The sequence below is a fragment of the Liolophura sinensis genome, chromosome 3, assembly GCF_032854445.1.
Source record: "Liolophura sinensis isolate JHLJ2023 chromosome 3, CUHK_Ljap_v2, whole genome shotgun sequence".
Lineage (NCBI taxonomy): Eukaryota > Metazoa > Mollusca > Polyplacophora > Chitonida > Chitonidae > Liolophura > Liolophura sinensis.
Window position 1 is genome coordinate 3095257 of NC_088297.1, and position 12920 is coordinate 3108176.

Sequence of the window (12920 nt, forward strand, 5' to 3'; positions counted from 1 at the left end):
CTGTTAAACACAGCATAGCTCTCCTATTAACTCAACATAAGGATTCTATTAGACTAACAGAATATTCTGTTGTATACTATATACTGTTGTTTTATAATAACAGAACATATTCTAGTATCACTCAGACAACACAGTTTCTGTTAAAGCTAGCAGATTATTTTTTAGTGTATCTTGCACTAGACGTTGTACAGGATAAAGGGTTTAATGATCTTACAATTGTTGTTCGACAAGGTTTAATGATCTTACAGTTGTTGTTCGACAAGTTTAATGGTCTTGCAGTTGTTGTTCGGCAAGGTTTAATGGTCTTACAGTTGTTGTTCGACAAGGTTTAATCTTACAGTTGTTCGACACGGTTTAATGGTCTTACAGGGGTTATACGACAGGGTTTAATGACCTTAGAGTTGTTGTTCGACAAGTTTAGTGGTCTTACAGTTGTTGTTCGACAAGGTTTAATGGTCTTACAGTAGTTGTTCGACAAGGTTTAATGGTCTTACAGGGGTTATACGACAGGCTTTCATGACCTTAGAGTTGTTGTTCGGCAAAGTTTAATGATCTTACGGTTGTTGTTAGACAAGGTTTGATGGTCTTACAGGTGTTGTACAACAAAATAAAGGGCTTAGTTGTCTTACAGGGGTTGCACGACAAGGTTTAATGATCTTACATGGGTTGTACGACAGGGTTTAATGCTGTAACTGCTGTTCGACAATTAATTTAATGGTCTTATAGGGGGTTGTAGGACAGAATAAAGGGCTTAGTTGTCTTACATTGGTTGTACGACAGGTTTTAATGATCTTACATGGGTTGTACAACGCGTTTAATGATCTTACAGGGGATGTATGGCAGAATAAAGGGTTTAGTTATCTCATACGGTTGAAGAACAGAATACGTATATACGTTTGTTTAGTTGTGTACTTTTGAGACGGATTGGTGAATTATGATTTGCATTTTTCTGCTTCTTCGATCGCCTTTTAATAGCCCATTCTCTACACATTTCTAATCCCTGACCAGTGAAGTCATGAAATCTCTATATATTTCCCATCCCTGGCAATTGGGGTCCTGAGTTCTCTACACAATTTTAATTCCTCACCATTCAGGTTCTGAATTCTCATTACATTCCCAAACCCTGACCAGTGAGGTCCTGAGTTCTCTACAATTTTCCAATCCCTGACTAGTGAGGCCCTGAGTTCCTTACACATTTCTAATTCCTGACCGGTGAGGCCCTGAGCTCTTTACACATTTCTAATCCCGGACCGGTGAGGTCCTGAGTTCTCTACACATTTGTAATCCCTGACCGGTGAGGCTCTGAGTTCTCTACACATTTGTAATCCCTGACTGGTGAGGTCCTGAGTTCTCTACACATTTCTAATCCCTGACCGGTGAGGTCATGAGTTCTCTACACATTTGTAATCCCTGACCGGTGAGGTCCTGAGTTCTCTACACATTTGTAATCCCTGACCGGTGAGGTCATGAGTTCTCTACACATTTGTAATCCCTGACCGGTGAGGTCCTGAGTTCTCTACACATTTGTAATCCCTGACTGGTGAGGTCCTGAGTCCTCTACACATTTGTAATCCCTGACCGGTGAGGTCATGAGTTCTCTATACATTTCCAATCGCTGACCAGTGAGGTCCTAAACTATGTCATTTTTGTTTTTAACTAACTCCTAGTTTCAAAAGTTTGTCAGGTGTCTTCGGTGTTGTGGAACGTGCTTATTTCCTGCCTCCGCATATCCCGCCAAGCAGAACTCCATGACATGGGTGGAAAATTCCTGAATAAATCGTTAAACAGCAATGAAATGAATAAAATAAATGAATAAATAAATAAAATCTGAAACTGAAATCTAACAAAGAAATATGTCAGCATTAATCATTGCAAATCAAGTGTTTTTTTCTTTGGTTTCCAGGAATTAATTACAGCTTGATTAAAACCTGCCAGATGACATTTTGCGGAAGAGTGTCAACAAAAGCAGAAGCCGCGACTATGCAGAGCGTGTTTTTCTGCCGTCATCTGCCTTGGCATTGGATTGGGATCCCTGATTGGTGGTCGACTAACACAACTTTACGGCGCACCTATCACATTCCTCGTCTTTTCTGGGTTGACTATAGTAATGTCGCTCTTCTTCGCCTTTACTCAGGGTTTTCTACACCGTAAAAAAAACGAAGTGCTGTTGGTCAAACCAGAAGAGTGATGATGAATAAATGTGGATAACTGAGAACTGTGCGTAAAATACTTTGAGTCACATATTTTATAGATTTTTTTAAGACAGTTAAAATTTTATGATGGGTTTTATTGATCATATCCTGTCACCATAATGCTGGCCACCGCCGTATAAGTGAAATATTTTCGAGAATGGCGTCAAACACCCATCAAATACATAAATAGAATAACCATTTCGCCAGTTTGAAGGTACTCTGACGTCACAAGAAGTGGAAAGGGATTTCGGAAGGCAATAAAACGAGAAAAAGGACAATACGAAATGGACGGCAAAACCCCCTCACAGTCTAATCAAGAATGCTGGTGTATACAAGTATCTGTTAAAATATATCCTTTATTGTAAGCGAATCTGTACATAACGCTTACAGGAAGTAGCGAAAACATGCATAATTACGCATGTGCAACGGACAGCCCACGATGTTATCAGTAACACTTAGCAGTGGCCGATGGGTTAGCGTGCTATCCCAGCACAACAACTCACGAGCCTCTCACCAAAGTGGTTACTGTGAGTTTATGTCCATTTTATGTTGGTTTCCTCTCCTGTCCTATCTACTGATGGTCATGGGTTTCCCCGGGCTCTGCCCGGTTTCCTCCCACCGCCGTTGTATAAGTGAAATATTCTTTAGTGCGCCGTAAAACACCAATCAGCTACACCAGAACTGATATGACTTACTAGTTGTCCATATATCACAAATTATTTGGTAGGGAAAGTCATAATTAGCCTGTGGTAATATCGCTCACATAACCCCTCCTAGAGAACTCTTTTTTTTTTTTTTACATGCATTGCCCAAAGCTAAGCTGCACGTCCCTCCCGTAACGCCCAGCTTTGGACGTATAGACTTCCACGCGGACAATGTCACTAAAAATAATTTTGCTGTAACTGAACACAGACAAACTCAGGTTACTGGTCAGCATATGTAGTTTTATTAGCTTCCAGGACGGAAGAATATATATACTGACCAGTTAGCAGGTGGCATGTCCAGGTCGCTTTGGGGTGCTACTATTATGGAACACGTCCAAACGGGTCTGGGTAGTTGTCCGTGTTCAGGACGAGTAACAGCTTCTGCACGTGAGTGTATGAATGGTCGTCGTTGTACTGCCCAGCGTGCTGTCGCCACCAACGTTTTGACATTCAGTCGCTGTATATGTCTTAACCAGAGAAAAAAGATTAATAACTATATGATTCGTGACTTAATCTATTAAACAAATCTTCAACACAGATAAACACATATTCTACACTAACATAACGTTACATATTAAGGTTACAGAGAATACTGTCTTAATGACTGTATATTGTAAACCTTGAATTTCATAGACAGCTGACAATCAGTTTATGATATCACTGAAGACGTACAGCATAGAAAGCAAATCCAGAGCAGCGACAAGGGTGTGATAATTGTTGGCAAATGGTCACACGTTACCGGTGAAATACGACCTCTTCTAAGTTTACCTCAGTTAGGGTTTTCTTCTAAAATGGTAGTAGTTTACACGTCTGGCCATAGCACCATGACTTACTGAATTGCATAACTTAGAATTACTTAAAATGCCATGTTGCCATCCCATTTAACACGCAATCACATTAAAACAAGAATGCAAACACTTGTCTTTAACTGTTGTTATAAAAACTACAAGAGTGTATCATCCATATAAGTGAGGGAATTTGCCACCCAGTCCCACTGATTGTCAAAAGAAAAACAAAAGTTACAACTAAAAATATGTGTTGACCGAAGGTGTTGTTTTTCTGTATATAGATATAACAGTGAGCAACAGTGCCGAACGGTAACTGTGGATAAGTCCATCCAAATGACAGGTAAATACCCACAAATTTTGGTACTGGCTATGATCGATTTTACAGATGTAACTAAATGTAGGCGATAGGATAAAAAGAATAACAGAAGAGTATCGTAGTTATACCTGTAACACCAAATTAAACGCGATGCATACTGAAAACTTGTTTGACTTCTTCTTGCAATCCGGAACACAACCCTGTACCATTGGATCAAAACAAACAATAGCATACTCAAAGCATAACACTGGCTTCCTCCCCGGCCGTAAGTGGGAAGGTCTACAGCAACCTGCGGATTGTCGTGGGTTTCCGCTGGGATGCACCCGTTTTCCTCCCACCATAATGCTGGTCGCCGTCGTACAAGTGAAATATTCTTGAGCACGGCGTAAAACACCAATCAAATAACTAAATAAACAAAGCATTTCAAATGAACCGGTTCAACGCCGGATACAACCGCGTGCGTCTCCGAAGGTCTGAAACGATGCCCAAATCAGCGTACCTTGATCAAGAATTAGTTCATTCATGATTATTTGATCATTTCTTAAAGAAAACTTCATGCCATGCTCAGCGACATGATTTCTTTTCTTGTGAAATCTTTTAGCATATATTGTCGAGTCGTATTTAAAATCTGAAATAAAGTTTATGTTTCGTGGTCAGCTCAGAAAACGTAGGGTGGTAAGTCCTTCACTCGTGTATGCACAGAGCCAGCGTGTACAGCCTACAGTGTTTCGTATTATACATGCGACTGTCGCTCATCAACGGTACTTGTCCAGGTTACATGACCAAAAGACTTTTGTTCAATACCTATCATAACTACAAACCCATACCACTGTATTACATCACATGGACCGGCAAATACAATACGAATACAAACTGTTATTCTTACAACTTCCCCGCCAAAACAAGCTCCACTAAACTTATCGTGACAAACATCTTACGAAGTGTAAGCAAAATCGAGCCATGGACACCAGGAACACGTCATAAACTTTGCACGGTTACAGTATTAACCCGTTAAGAGCCACTATAACTTAATCTTTAGCTTATAATCCAGTTGTTATCGGTGCTATTGAATAGCCATACCCACCCTCCAACCCAAATCAGCCCCGCAAGAAGAATAAGCTTATTATCACCTTAGTAGCCCAGTGTTTGGATCACGTCAAAGCCTTTGCCAAGTTCAGTCACGTCCGCTGTAACAGGCCTATATAACCTCGACCGTGTCAACACCTCGATACAGAACTTTCCGAGTTCCACCAGCACCACCACCGCCGCCATCATGAGAGTCGCTCTAAACCTGCTTGTCTGCCTGGCCCTGCTGACCATTGGCCTCACAGAAGGACATAAGGTAACATTCCAAGTTCATTCCGTTGAATTCTGCTTATTTCTGGACTATAACGTGCGGTGGAATATGAGTCAAACAGAGGACTGAATGAATCATTGTGGTATTATAGACAATATATTAGTCATGTCGTGGCGAAAGACGCAGAAATTTGAATGAATGATTATGGCAATGTTGGCAATATTTTAGCCCACATTGTGGCGAAAAAAGTAGAAAAATGATTATTGCAATATTGACAAAATAAGTATCGTTTCTGATTTTTATTGTTTCGATCACAGTTTGAAAAATGACACAAATGTAGTTATTTAATGTGGTAATAGGAAGTGTAGCATTAGGGCTTGTAGTAATGTGACTTATAGTAAAGGGAAGTGTGGTAATGGGAAGTGTAGCATTGGGGTGTGTAGTAATGTGACTTATAGTAAAGGAAAGTGTGGTAATGGGAAGTGTAGCATTGGGGTGTGTAGTAGTGTGACTTATAGTAAAGGGGAATGTGGTAAGGGGAAGTGTAGCATTGGGGCGTGTAGTAATGTGACTTATAGTAAAGGGGAATGTGGTAATGGGAAGTGTAGCATTGGGTCGTGTAGTAATGTGACTTATAGTAAAGGAAAGTGTGGTAATGGGAAGTGTAGCATTGGGTCGTGTAGCAATGTGACTTATAGTAAAGGAAAGTGTGGTAGTGGGAAGTGTAGCATTGGGTCGTGTAGCAATGTGACTTATAGTAAAGGGGAATGTGGTAATGGGAAGTGTAGCATTGGGTCGTGTAGTAATGTGACTTATAGTAAAGGGGAATGTTAGTAAAGACTCTAAATTTCCAATTTTCAGAAAAGTCACGGTAAACATGGGCCAGGTCATGCTCTAAAACAGGATTCCCAGCAAAATGGAGAAAACAATTCCCAGCAGCAAGAGTCAGGAAAACCCCAACAGCAAGAGTCAGGAAACCCCCAACAGCAAGGAACAGGGAATACCCAGCAGCAAGAGTCAGGAAAAACCCAACAGCAAGGAGCAGGTAATTCTGAACAACAGGGATCGCAAAATCCTCCTCAGGGGGGATCACAGAATCCCCAGAATGGTAGGGACGGAGCTATGACGATGGAGGAAAGAGCCCTCGATGACATGATAAACCAACTCAAGGAACGTTTGGAGCATCTGTCTGGAGCCGCTGGGGACAAGATCAGGGATGCCATGAAATCGTCCAGTGAAGCTAGTGGCAAATTGAGAGGCCGCATGGATTTGTTGATGAAGAAACTGCGAGATAGGAAGAAGGACAAAGCAGAGAAACAAGACGATAAAGACGATGAAGAAGAGGAGCTTGGCAGCGGAGATATAGATGACATGTTCAACGGACCAAGAAACAAGACAGGTAGCTTCATATTAATGTGAGGTATATAGTCATGTTAGACATTCCTGCCTGCGTGGAGGTGGGGGGTGGGGGTGGGGGGGATACAAAAAGCCTTTTTTGTGAATTAACTCAAAATTCTTCGAAAGCTTACTTTTTGGTATAGCGGAACATGAAAATTTTATATAACTGTCTTAATATCTTGGTTTAATTTTGAATTTCTTGAAATAGGATCTACAATTGTCCTTCAACTTGAACAATTCTCTGGGTATGAAATATTGTGTCAGAAAATGTATTATTTTTCTTACGAATTTCCTCGCGACATAATCATGATCTCTTTTATTCAACTGAAATATACGTGAAGAGTAAAAAAATCTCATTAAAACTAATAAATGCATAAATAAAAATGCGTTTTCAGACGGAAAATATGCATAAATATAAAGGTTATTACGAAATATAAAATACGCTATAAAAATCAGAAAAAAATTCTCACTGTTGGAAAATCTCTGTTCATTTTTCTTAAAACCTTTCTCATCGTTTTATGGTACGTTTTCACAAAATCTTTGATCAACTTGTGCTCACGGCTACTACGGCTCTGCATAACTCTAAGCCGTTTTGCTCTTCTGCTTACAGCTGTGACAACGGACGAAGTGAAGATGCTTCTCGGAGATATCGCCGCTCTCGCCGAGAAAGTCGATGTGCCACTGGAAGCTATCAAGTCTGATCTAGTAGACAAAATGTCGCATATTAAGGATGGTAAGTTCATTCGTCTATTTAGTCATACAAAGAAAACGAGCGATTTGTGCATTACGAGCACCATTTTTCAACATTTTCAAACTTTTTTCAACCTCAAAATTATCCACGGACCACGAGTTTGAAATTTGAAGTGGATGTTTATGCCTTGAATATTGTCTTCCATGCATCTTTGAAAACTGATGACTGCTTCTGCCTTACATCTTACCGGCTTCTGCCTTACATCTTACCACTTCTGCCTTACATCTTGCCAGCTTCTGGCTTACATCTTACCAGCTCCTGCCTTACATCTTACCACTTCTGCCTTACATCTTACCACTTCTGCCTTACATATTACCAGCTTCTCCCTTACATCTTACCACTTCTGCCTTACATCTTACCACTTCTGCCTTACATATTACCAGCTTCTCCCTTACATCTTACCACTTCTGGCTTACATCTTACCAGCATTCTGCCTTACATCTTGCCAGCTTCTCCCTTACATCTTACTAACTTTCCTTTACAGCTTACCAGCTTCTCCCTTACATCTTACCAGCTTCTCCCTTACATCTTACTAACTTCTGCCTTACATTTTACCACTTCTGCCTTACATCTTACCACTTCTGCCTTACATCTTACCAGCTTCTCCCTTACATCTTACTAACTTTCCTTTACATCTTGCCAGCTTCTCCCTTACATCTTTCTAACTTCTCCCTTACATCTTACCACTTCTGCCTTACATCTTACCACTTCTGCCTTACATATCATTGAGTCCTAAGATTACCATGGTCTCAGAATGGTACACTAACGTCGGACATGACGTTTAGATTTTAGATATTATTTGACTAATTATAAAATTATAAATGTTATTTTTCGCAACGCTACACTTAACAGTGTTTGCCATTTCTCAGGATGTCACATGACACTATGCCTTGTGACGCGACTGCGCATTTGATCGTTTCGTGATACATGAACATGGTTGATGACAATAATGCTCAAGCTGATGGAAACAAACAGAAGTATTTTGCTATTTCGATATCACCTATACACCTTAAGACATAATTGCTTTATGTAAGTTTAAGTCCAGCTACTTCTTTATGTGTTATGTGGATGGCCATGGGTTTCCCCCGCGCTCCGTCTGTTTTCTGACTTACCACCGTCGTGTGGCGTAAAACATCAATCAAATAAATAAATAAGTAAATCATTGTTTTGTCTACAGCCCAAGACCTGGCTCTGTTCTTGCATAACGAAGCTAGCCAATTCCAATTACCTATCCAAGACTTCAGGAAGATGATCAAAAGCGCACAAAGAATGATGACCAGGTTGTTCCTAGGTAAGCCAAACAGACTTATATACCACAATCTCCCCGATGTTACTCCTCGTGGGCGGTTTGTGACAATAAGCTGTCGATATACGCATGCGCGTCGGACCGTCTATGCCAGACTAACCTTCGCTGAAGACCACTTGTCTTCCACCAATATGGCGTGCATACCTGTACCTCACACGTGGGAAAGTTCGCCAGTAACTTGCCAACAGACGGTGGTTTACGCCAAGCACATCGGTTTTCTCCAAACATGGCATAAGTGAAAGTATGACCTATGGCTTTAAACAACAATCAAATAAATAAATGAATATACACCAATCGTATGCTAATTTCCCTGTATGCTAATAAAACTGTCTATTTCATCACGCCCTCCTTACTTTTAGGCTACGAAAAAGACCCAAGCTGTGATGATTTCCGTAAGGATCTGAGGAAAATGGTCCCCGAGTCTGGTAAGTGCATTCCAATTCTCATTATACAGCTGTTGCTGACCACGCCGCACTCAGATCTCCAGCTCTTCCCTTAATGATTCTGTTTGGACATCAGCGAGATTTTGAGTGTCAACGTTGGTGACATATTGTACAGGCACACGTCACAACATTTACGTACGCTTAAAAAGACCTTGCGTAAGGGGGCGCCATTGTATCGGGATGTTGGCTTCACAGGAAGGAATTCTTTGTCATGGGTAGTTGTTTTTTATCCGTTTTATGTTCAGATTCCTTGACACATTAACTTAGCTGGTAAACCGTTATAGAAGCAATATAAACAGGGCTATATTTGAACAAGGACATGCTTTAAAGACTACACCTCTGTAATTCGTCAAAATAATTTGCCTTAAAAATCGTTTTAAAAATGGATTTTAAAGCCCGTTGATGGTCAAAATATATTATATATCGCATTATCCCGGCAGGATATCATCCTTTTGTGCCTTCCAAAAAAAAACAAAACCTCAAAATATCTTTTAAAGATCAATGGAACTCTCAGAATCAGGCGAAATATGAAATGGACAAACTTTTTGGTCATATACGGTAATTTGAATTATACCCATGGCATGCAAACACCATACCACGTATATGCCAAAAAGTATTTAGACCCGACGTGGACAAGGTAGAAGAAATCCCAACCAGTAACATCGATCCTTTTTTGCTTTCAGGTGAACTTCCTGAAACATTCCACGCCGAATTCCTCCAGCAGTATCTCATGTCCGTAAGTTGCATGGCAACAGACAACGCTCTGTTCAAGACTGATCTGGCCATGCTTCAGGAACTTGATGGTGAGTTAAAGACACTGTTGCTGGCAAGAGGAACGCTCTTGCCACCTCTGTAGACAACCGGCCAGTGAAAGGGATAGAAAATGGTCTCTGATTTGCTGTTGTTATACATATAGGCAAGGTCAGGCTATGCCTAGTCTAAGCTGAATTTTAGGTATGGAAGATTTCCTCAGCGGTATGACAAGGCAATATGCTTTAACCTAGGAGTTCCTATTGCTAACCAATCAGCGTCGATTCTCTATCCCTGTAAGTTTTTGCTCTCTGTTTCTCTCTTCTGTTACGTCGCATTTTGTGAGTAACTGTGGTCCTTACACATGACGTAACAAACATACCCTGCCTCGTCAGAGCTTCCGGTGGCATGGCTGTGCTGATGAGGTGGACACCTTCAGTATCATCAAGTCTTTTCTGTTTTGTTCTTGTAAAACTTATCCTGTCCTCAGAAATGCTAATTCGACTGGTCCAATGTCAAGGATGCAGACTCCAGCTGTTGTGAGACCGTATATGAAATAGACGCCTGAAGATTTTACGTACGTTGTTTATGTTCACTGCCTCATATGGACTCAGTCTATCCTTCATCAGCTTTAAAGAGTTGTTTAACTGTTGATGTGTTTTACTGTAACAGAAGGAAGCAGCCGGGACGAGGTTCTGGCAGCCATCACAAAGGCGTTAGTCGGCTCAATTCGTCTCATGAACAAGATGGTCGAACAGTCTCGTGCACTCAGATTCGCCATGTATAAACTCCCAGGTAAGAGTTATCACCCTTTGAACTTCTGCGGCGTCAAACGTGGCACAACGGTCGCCTTAATCTGCGTCTTTCATTAAAGAAGAAGCATGAACTTAAAAATTCAATCATATACATGCCCATGCTGGTTTGCGTATAGCTTGGTGATGGTGTTTAGTTCCAGCCTTAGTTGAAATAATGGAACGGCTAAATACATGTGGAATCTCTTATATTAAATGTGAATCTTATTTGATAACAACTGTCAGACATACAAACATGGCTGGAATAATAATAACATCTGTGCTTAACAGCCTTGCGAAGCTAAAACAGATTCTTGTGACTTCCGGTGTGAGTTGAGTCGACAACAATGATTAATCCAGAACAACACCGTACAAAAACCTTACAGTTGCTACATATGTAATCAAAATGAAAAGTACAGTGGTAAAATGAGTTTTAACAGTGTCAAAATTCTGTTTCTGTGTTTCAGAGCCCGGTGTTCCGGATGATGCTATGGTGTACAAGCGATTGATCTAAAACCGGAAAACAGATGGAACCCTGATTTAGAAACGTCGACCCCCGCGGAACTCCGGAAGCCACATACAGCCCATAAGATCATAAGCTGATAAATTATGTTGATAAAGATAGTCAATCAAGACCACAACCGAAACCCTGTATGTGAAACTTAAAACAGCATAAAATTAAAGGAAAAAAGTAGATGAGTCATGTGACTTTTCCCTGCACTACAGTGCGTGTATGCAACCGATGTTGCCAGAATGTTTATACCAATTTTGTACAAAAAAGAAATATTGTAATATTGTAAATAAAGTTTAGCAAATCATTTATTGTCGTTAATGCTTATTATGTCTTTCATTTATTTAATTGATTGGTGTTTTACGCCGTATTCAAGAATATTTCACTTTGACGGCGGCGACCAGCGTCATGGTGAGAGGAAACCGGACAGAGTCCGGGGGAAACCCACGACCATCCGCAAATTGCTAAAAGACCTTCCCACATATATTGTCTGGCGGAAAGCCCATTGTGAAATTTACCAGTTTTGTGACATTATTCTAAAAATATATTCTTAATGAATGGTCATATAAAGAAAGGAATTTCTCCAAAACGGGTGACAATCTACACTCTAAGAATGGTTGGTTCTTCAAGGCACCCGACTAAGGTCTTTTGTATGCCACACAGGTGAAACCAAAGTTAGAACCGAACAAAGAACCAAATGTATATCTTCTTTTCGCTGCACCGAGTTCTTCGACCTGCAACAATGTGCAAACACGGTCGACAGACCAATTAAGTGAATCGTCACTGGCCTGCACTGTACTTTCGGCACTGTTCTTCTCGACCCACACCCCCAGAGCGCCGTTAAGGTTGAACCAGAGCCTCGCAATGACCGCGAAAGTACCTATGGCCAACACTAACGGTTAGATTTCAAACCTTTTCCAGAGACGTTTATTGCTTACCCATGTAGTTGCAATCAAATATTTTGGATTATATTACACATCTGCCAACAGGTTCCATGGAGAACCAATGAGAGCAAACAACCACTCGGTTCTCTGAAGAACCAAGATTTCTGAAGGTGTAGACGGTGTTGGTCATGAACGGTCTATGAAACTAAATACTCTGCATAAGGCATAGAATATAGAAATGTCCCCTTTTTTCAAAACACGGTAGGGTAAAAATCGTTTGTAGCCAAACTGCTCTGATAATTTCTATACAAAATTATACATAATGAATGATTTACAGGTTGTTTAATGTATTCACTGTTCACTAACCTTCTGGCACCCTTGGGAACATGTACTTTGTTCACAGAACTCCATGCAGTTGGGCTGGAGGTGTATCAAGGGTTAATGTCCAAAATAAGAATGTGGTTTGACAATGATGGTTTGACCAAGATTATTTACTGTTAGCGAAAAGAAAATAATAGTAAAACAACGTTCGATCGGAATGGTGCTTCATTTGAAAACTACCCGACTCCATGTCTCCATTACATTTATTTATTTGATAAAGTTGAACCAGAACAAGAAAACCTGCAATAAACCACCGATCATTGGCAAGTTACTAAAAAGTTTAACCACTTTTGGCTTACAGATACTGGTGGTCTTCAGCTACCACGGTTCCTGGTTCAAATATCTATGGCCCCCGTGACCGAGTGGTTAGCCTGCAGTCACAGGACAAGTGCCGCAGGAGCCTCTCAC